We start from the raw sequence: 8,087 nt of genomic DNA, 5'->3' as shown, positions 1-8,087 counted from the left end.
ATTGGTTATTGTGAATAAGGCTGCTGTGAACATAGACACACAAATACTTAACAAGACCTTGCTTCAGTTATTTTGAGTGTATACTAGAAGTTAAATTTCTGGAACATAGGGTAATTGTTTTTTTGAGTAACTTCCATTCTGTTTTCTTGGAAATTTTTTAATGTAATAGAAAGTTTTTAAAATACTCTCAAAATAAAGGTGGAAAACAACATCAAGAAACTCTCTCAGAGAGTAGTACAAGAAGACTACAAATATAAAATATTGGGACTTCCCTGGTGGTTCAGTGGCTAAGACTCTGTTCTTCCAATGCAGGGGGCCCAGGTTGGATCCCTGGTCAGGGAACTAGATCCCACAGGGCACAACTAAGACCAGGCACAGCCAAATAAATAAACAAACAAACATTTTTATTTAAAAAAAGAGAAAACATAGAGGATCAATCAAGGAGGTCTAAAATCCTACCAAGAACAGTTCCAGAAAGAAGGAATAGAGAAAATAAAGAGGAAAAATATTATTTTAAAAAGTGCATTTTACTAAGTGACAGAAACCAATCTGAAAAGGCTGCATAGTATACAATTCCAAATATATGACATTCTGGAAAAGGCAAAACTATGAAGACAGTAAAATGTTCAGTGGTTGCCATAGGTTGGGAAAGAGAGGGATTAATAGGTGAAACACAAAGAACTTTCAGGGCAGTGAAAATACTCTTTATGAGACCATCGTGGTGGATACATGTCATTATACATTTGTCCGACACACAGAATTTCAACACCAAGAGTGAGCTTTAAAGTCAGCTTTAAACTTCAGAAGACAATGATGTAGGTTCATCACCTGTAATAAATGTACCATTCTGGGGAATGTCAATAATGGAGGAGGTTGTACATGTGGGGGGCTGGGTGTACACAGGAAATCTCTATACATTTGCCTCAATTTTGCTGTGAACCTTAAACAGCTCTTTTAAGAAAAAATAAAATAAAGACTTAATAATAAATACAAACACAGTACAGGATATTTTCCTCAAATCTTAAGGAAATTGGTTCCCAAAGTGAAAAGCCTCATTGAGTTCTTAGTACACGCCCTCATGAAATTTCAGACTCCAGAGAGAGAGAAAAATATTAAAGTTTTTAGAGACTGAAGTGGGGGATCAGATAACATACTAAGGGGTAAACTTAGGATGGCACCTTACTTCTCAATATCATCTCTGGAAGCTAGAAAACAGATAGTGTTAACTTTAAAATTATATATAAAAATGTACTTCAACCTAGCAATCTGTACCCAACTAAAATATCAATTCCATCTCTATTGTCTCTACCATCATAGCCACAGGTCTAACTTTCAGATTTTTCAGGAGTAACTCAGACACCACCAACTAAGTCCCCTTGAGCTCTTAGAGATTCAGATCGGTTCTGAGGGGACCCACTGAAACCCCTTTCCCTAGGCTGAAGTGTCTCACACCCCCTCCTGGGTATGTTAGTGTCTGGATGGGAGAGTTTTGGTGTTACGATCCTCAGCACTGTGACAGCTCTCTCCAAAACTACTCATCCAATCTGCAGTCCCCTCGTCTTTTACAGCCTTTCTTTATAGGCTAGAGCTGGGTGGTCACCTACGGACAGAATTCAGTTATTGGATTCTCCATTGCAAGTCCTGCTCAGGCAGTTTTAGGCCTCACTTTGGAATATGAGAATCAGCAGCATCTGTCATCTTGGAGATTCAGCCTAAATTGAGAGAGAAAAAAATGGAGGTCCCAGTTTTAACATCCTATTACACAGAATATGCAACCTGGCTCAGCAATAAGCAACATTTATAGGGTCCTATTTATGAGCAACAAAGAACTGATACTTTCAGACTTGTGGTGCTGGAGAAGACTCTTGAGAGTCCCTTAGACTGCAGGGAGATCAACCAGTCAGTCCTAAAGGAAATCAACTTTGACTATTCATTGGAAGGACTGATGCTGAAGCTGAAGCTCAAATACTTTGGCCACTTGATGCAAAGAGCTGAATCATTGGAAAAGACCCTGATGCTGGAAAAGATTGAAGGCAAAAGAAGAAGAGGCTGGCAGAGGATGAGACTGTTAGATAGCATCACCAATTCAGTGGACATGATTTTGAACAAACTCTGGGAGACAGTGAAGGACAAGGAAGCCCGATGTGCTGCAGTCCACGGGGTTGCAAAGAGTCAGACACAACTTAGCAACTGAGCAACAACAATTATATAAACACTGAAGACTGGTTTAACTGAAAATGCTGATGGGACCGTAATGGGAGATACAGAGCAGGGTGACAGAACCACAGTGTCATCCACTCAGTGCGTAAGTCAAGGCTCCCACTTGCAAGCAGCAGACTCCACTCTGACTTGATAAAGCTGGGAATGAGGTTGTCAAATCAGGCAGCATTCCAGAATCTCCAGGAACGATGCCTAACTCACTATGGGCTGCACTGGTGGATGCCTTACTGTCTCCAGTGCCCGGTCCCCATGCTGCAACCCGCCCGTGACACCACTGACACCAAGGACCATGCATCAGAGACTCACAAAAGCCAGAGCCTCTACCAGCACAGGTGCCAGAAGGCTTCTTCCCCAACAGGCCCCTTTCCCCACGCACTCACTTCTGAATCAAAACTGGGGCAGGTGCATCTGACTGATGAAGCCTCAATTACATTTCTACACCCCAGCTGTAAGGGAGGCTGAGAACACAATTTTTAAGGCTTCTATCCTGGGAGCACAGGAAATGATCAGAATACAAGGAGTGTTCCAAAAAAGTCGGGACTCTACAAATAACCAATGTCTATTTCCAGAAGTCAGCGGATAATGATGAAAACTGATAAATCCAGAAACTGCAGATAGGCATCTTATCTAGAAAAGTGTTGGTAAAAACCACAAGAAATAGCTCAAGAGCTGAAAGGCCTGGGAAGAAGGGTGAAAGATAGAGGGTAGGAGGTTAAGGGACAGCTGTTTTTTTCATAGACATCGTTGGGAAATGTTCATTTGTTTACACCACGCATATGTGGAATACTCTGATAAATATAAACCTGTTAAAGGGGTCACACTTCAAAAGCATCAGACTTTGAAGGTGATGCCTCTCAGATACCCCAGGGCAGCTGGCCCAGTAGAGCCCCTGGCCAGGGTTTTTGGCATACTGCCAGATAGCATGTTTTCTGCCAGCCCACCCACAGCTGTCTTCTGCAGAGGGAGTTGCTGCATCTCTTGCTAACATTGACCTAAGAGGGGAAAGAGACTGGCTTTTGTTGGATGTTTTGTTGTTGTTTCTAATTGTTTTTTGTTTGTTTATCCACCATAAATATGAAGGTGAAGTTTAAAAGAAAATTATAGGACTTCCCTGGTGGTTCAGTGGATAAGAATCCACCTACCAATGCAGGGGACACAGGTTCGATCCTTGGTCCAGGAAGATTCCACAGGCTGCAGGGCAGCTAAGCCCATGCACCACAACCACTGAAGGCCATGTGCCTGGCACCCGTGCTCTGCAATAAGGGAAGCCACCACAGTGAGAAGCCCGCAATGAAAAGTAGCCCCTACAATGAAGAGTAGCCCTTACTACGAAGAGTAGTCCCTGCTCGCCACAGCTAGAGAATGCTAGCACCCACCAACGAAGACCCCACACAGCCAAAAAGTAAATAATAGAAATTTTAAAAGAATAATAAAAACTAAGACAAAAATTTCTGGCAAGTTCACCAAGCATTTCTTAATGCAGGAGATTGCATGTTACAAGGCTGTGCTTTCCAAAACATGGGAAGAGCCCTCTTTGCCTCCTGGGCCCAGAGCCAGCTCCCAAGTGTGTACCCTGTGCAGAAGGATCTTCTGCCATCACTGTCTCAAAGTTCCAGTAACTTCTGAGTGAGCGCCCCCTCCCCAACATTTTTATTTGGCACCGGGTCCTGAGAACTCTACTGTCCAACCTGGATGTGCTGTAAAGTCCAGGACTAACTGCGAGGCTCAAGCAGAAAACATAAGTCGAGATTTTAGTGTGTTTCTTTTATTCTCCAACTCTCTCTCTCTTCCTCCTTCTCCATCAGAGATTCTTAATCTAGAGGCTCCTGAAGTTGCACACAAACTTTTTTGTGGACATGGGGACATGCTTTTTTCTCAAGAGTTCCTCTCATTTTATCAAGTTCTCGACAGTTCTGTGACCCTTACTCCAAAGTCTAAGAACAACCAACTCACAGGAACTGTTTTTTTAAGTTATTTTGTATTGGGGTATAGCCAATTAACAATGTTGTGATAGCTTCAGGTGAACTGCAAAAGGACTCAGCCGTACAAATACATGTATCTATTCTCCCCCTAAATCCCCACATCCAGGCTGCCCACTGAGCAGAGTTCTCTGTGCTGTACAGTAGGTCCTTGTTGGTTATCCATTTTAAATATAGCAGTGTGTACATGTCAATCCTAAACTTCCTAACTATCACTTTCCCCTATCTTCCCCCATCCCCGGCAACCATAAATTCATTCTCTATGAGTCTGTTTCTGTTTTGGAAATAAATTCATTTTGTATCATCTCATTTTAGATTCCATATTAAGGGATGTCATACAATATTTCTCCCTCTCTAACTTCACTCAGTATGACAATCTCTAGATCTATCCGTGTTGCTACAAAATGGCATTATTTCATTCTTTTTAATGTACTTGAGCTTTGACCTTCTAGGTCCTTTTTAACAACTCAGTATAAATATGTACTTCCATCTCAATCAGCTCTAAATTTTGGTTGTAGGTGGTACCTAAAGTTTAACTCCATCATGTGTTTGTTCTATAGAGGCTGATCCATGTGCTTGAACTTCTCCTCATCAGGCCTCCCTGCCCATAGTGGAGACAGAGGTAAGCAATGGACAAATTCCCTTTGTTTGAAATGGTTGGAAATGGCACAGCTGGTTGTCAGATTCTTAGGCAAAAATGCAGGTGCTTACAAGCCAAGTACTCACTGTGGTTCACCGTCTCGAAGGAGCCATTCTATTGCTGTAAGGCAGCTCACCTAAAGGAAAATTCATTTGATACAGTGTGGCTTTCAGAGTTACTTGCCTTTCATGGAATCCTCCAGATAATAATAAACTCTGAAAAAATAGAATCAAAGCATGTTAAACCTGGATGGGTTCCTAGAGACGGATGAGAATGCTCTTGCAAAGAGCTTAGCGTATGTTAAAGCATTTTCAGGACAATTTGCCAAAGTTTACTCAATCTTGTGATTTTGACAGGCTAAATGGACCCTCTGAGATCTTTCTTCCTCAAACACACAGGCATTCTTGCTTAATTAATGGAGTTCCAGAAGAGCAGGCGGCTGAGTCTCTGCTTTAGTATCTTGCCCAGGACTCTAGTGTTAGCAAAAGGCTTTCACATGCCTAGATTATTGCATTTGATCTCACTTCTCTTTGGAGTAACATCAACCGCATTGTTCCAGGAGAGAAATCAAAACTCAGAGAGGTTGCATAATGTGCCCAAGTCCATAGATGTGGGAATGGTGCTATTAATGTTTGACTCTTAATCCAATTCTCCTTCTGCTGTCTCTCCAGCCCTAGGACGGAGAGATACTTTTCCAAACAAGTTCTCTGCAAAGTCGAAGATATCGAGATCCAAAGTTAAGAGGTGAATGACTCCAAAGGCTTTACTGGGAGGCACTGGCCCCCTCTTCTTACCTGTGTGAACTTAGGCAGGTCACAAAACCCCTCCAAGCTGTTTCTTCAAGCTCACTATGTCAATAAAAACACTATCCACCCCACAGAACTGCAGTGAGAATGAAATGAGTTGTTATTTGCAAAAAAAAAAAAGCACTAGCTCAAAGTAAAGACCCTGGTGTTTATGTTATTATTATTTTTAACGCTATTACAGCTATCCTTACACCTCATCAGTATTGAACGTTACTTGTCAAACAGCTTCAACAACTTGAAGACAAGAACAATTAGGAGACAAAAAAGAATTTTGGTGTTGTTTTGATTTGCACACTTGGATATCTGGAGAGGGTGAACTCTCTTCATTAGCCATTTGTATTTATTTTGTGCATTGCCTTACCATGTCCTTGCAGATTTTTAAAGTATAGTTGGTTTATAATATTGTATTAGTTTCAGGTGTACAACAAAGTTATTCAGTTATATACATATATATGTGTGTATATATATATATATATAGAGAGAGAGAGACAGAGTCCTTTCCATTGTAGATTATTACAAGATATTAACCATAGCCCCCTTTTGCTGTATAGTAGGGCCTTTTGGTTATCTATTTTATGTATGATGGCATGTATCTATTAACCCCGTGTTGTTGTTTAGTTGCTAAGTAGTGCCTGTCTCTTTGTGACCTCATGCCATGCCAGCCTTCCCTGTCCTTCACCATCTCCCAGAGTTTGCTCAAACTCATGTCCATTGAGCCAGTGATGCTATCCAACCACCTCATGTTAGCCTCATACTCCTAATTTATCCCCCTTCCCCTTGGATGACCATATGACTGCTTTCTCTGTCTGCGAGTCTGTTTCGGTGTTGTAAATAAGTTCATCTGTACTGTCTTTGAGATGCCATGCTCTTAGGCATTTCTGACATGGCATTAAGCAGAGCTTTGGGCTGACACTGCCCGCTGAATAGGATCGACGTCTGGTAATGTGCCCTGCGCCCACCCCCACATCCACACAGGAAACACTATGACAGCATGAACACAGTCGGTCCTTGAAAGTTAATTTCTTTGCTCACTCGGAACAAAGTCTAGGGAGCAGAGATGTTTTCTCTTATAAATCAGAGCAATTTCATGGTCACTGGGGAAAAGGCCAACAATATGACCCACTCATTTTTAATGGAGACATTAAAAGTAGAGTGACTGTTATTCCTTTAAGATGACTTTTAAATTCACATGGCAGTTCCTTCTTTGTCCAGCTGGTCAACAGCCCACACAAGTCAACCAAGGGGCAGGATTTTCAACTGGAGAAATGAAGGAGGAAGAAATTGCAACTGCTTCCCCAATCTCACCTCTCTGTTTTCTCTCATTTTCAACTGAGTAGTTTTCTACACTTCTTGACAACTCTGTTTTTTAACTGACACCTCACATATCATCTCCTAATGGTGGGGTCTGTTTTGGGAGATGGCTACCATCTCCCTACGATTCTATTTGCAAGGTGCCCAGATACAGGGTTTCCTAGGTGGCTCAATTGGAGAAGGCAATGGCACCCCACTCCAGTACTCTTGCCTGGAAAATCCCATGGACGGAGGAGCCTGGTGGGCTGCAGTTCATGGGGTCGCTAAGAGTCAGATACAACTGAGCGACTTCCCTTTCACTTTTCACTTTCATGCATTGGAGAAGGAAATGGCAACCCACTCCAGTGTTCTTGCCTGGAGCATCCCAGGGACGGGGGAGCCTGGTGGGCTGCCGTCTATGGGGTTGCACAGAGTTGGACACGACTGAAGCAACTTAGCAGTAGCAGCAGCAGTAAGTGGCTCAATGGTAAAGAATCCACCTCCTGCGAATGCAGGAGACACAGCAGACTCAAGTTTGATCCCTGGGTTGAGAAGATCCCCTGGAGAAGGAAATGGCAACCCATTCCAGTACTCTTGCCTGAAATATCCCAGGGATAGAGGAGACTGGCAGACTACAGTCTACGGGGTCACAAAGTCCAGCACAACTGAACATACGCATGCACAGAGATGGGCAAACTCAGCTCTCCCTCCACCAAATCTGAGCTGTTCTCTGAAGACAATCCTAGGCAAGCCACCATGATGGATGTCACAGGGGAGGATCCAAGCTGGATGGAGGATTAGAAAACTAACGAGCTTCCTATTCTTGCTGCTGACCATCTGGCCAGATATTTCTCCCGATGGACTTCATAACAACACAAGCTGCAACAGCATAAACTAGAAGGAAAAGAAGGATGACCAGAATACTATGTACAAAGAGCATAGCCCACATTCCATGATTTAAGCCCCGGCTGCATTGAGAGACTCACTTAGTTTTCCAGAGACTAAATATCTGGTAAGAGGACTTTCCTGGCAGTCCAGCGATTAAGACTCCCAGCTTCCACTGCAAGGGGCATAGGTTCGACCCCTGGTCAGGAAACTAACAGCCTGCAAGCCACATGCTGTACCCAAACATAAATAAATAAATAAATAAAT

General features: G+C 42.7%; 1 non-coding gene across 1 annotated transcript; it reads left to right on the top strand.

The window, feature by feature from the left end:
- Positions 1-269: 269 nt before the first annotated feature.
- TRNAG-UCC (transfer RNA glycine (anticodon UCC)) lies at positions 270-342 on the top strand. The gene has a single exon. It is a non-coding gene; the product is annotated as a tRNA-Gly (tRNA).
- Positions 343-8,087: the final 7,745 nt, after the last annotated feature.

Source organism: Bos indicus, chromosome 1, assembly GCF_029378745.1.
Source record: "Bos indicus isolate NIAB-ARS_2022 breed Sahiwal x Tharparkar chromosome 1, NIAB-ARS_B.indTharparkar_mat_pri_1.0, whole genome shotgun sequence".
NCBI classification, from domain to species: Eukaryota; Metazoa; Chordata; class Mammalia; order Artiodactyla; family Bovidae; genus Bos; species Bos indicus.
The sequence above is the reverse complement of the archived record's forward strand: the minus strand, read 5'-3'. Positions and strand labels throughout refer to the sequence as shown.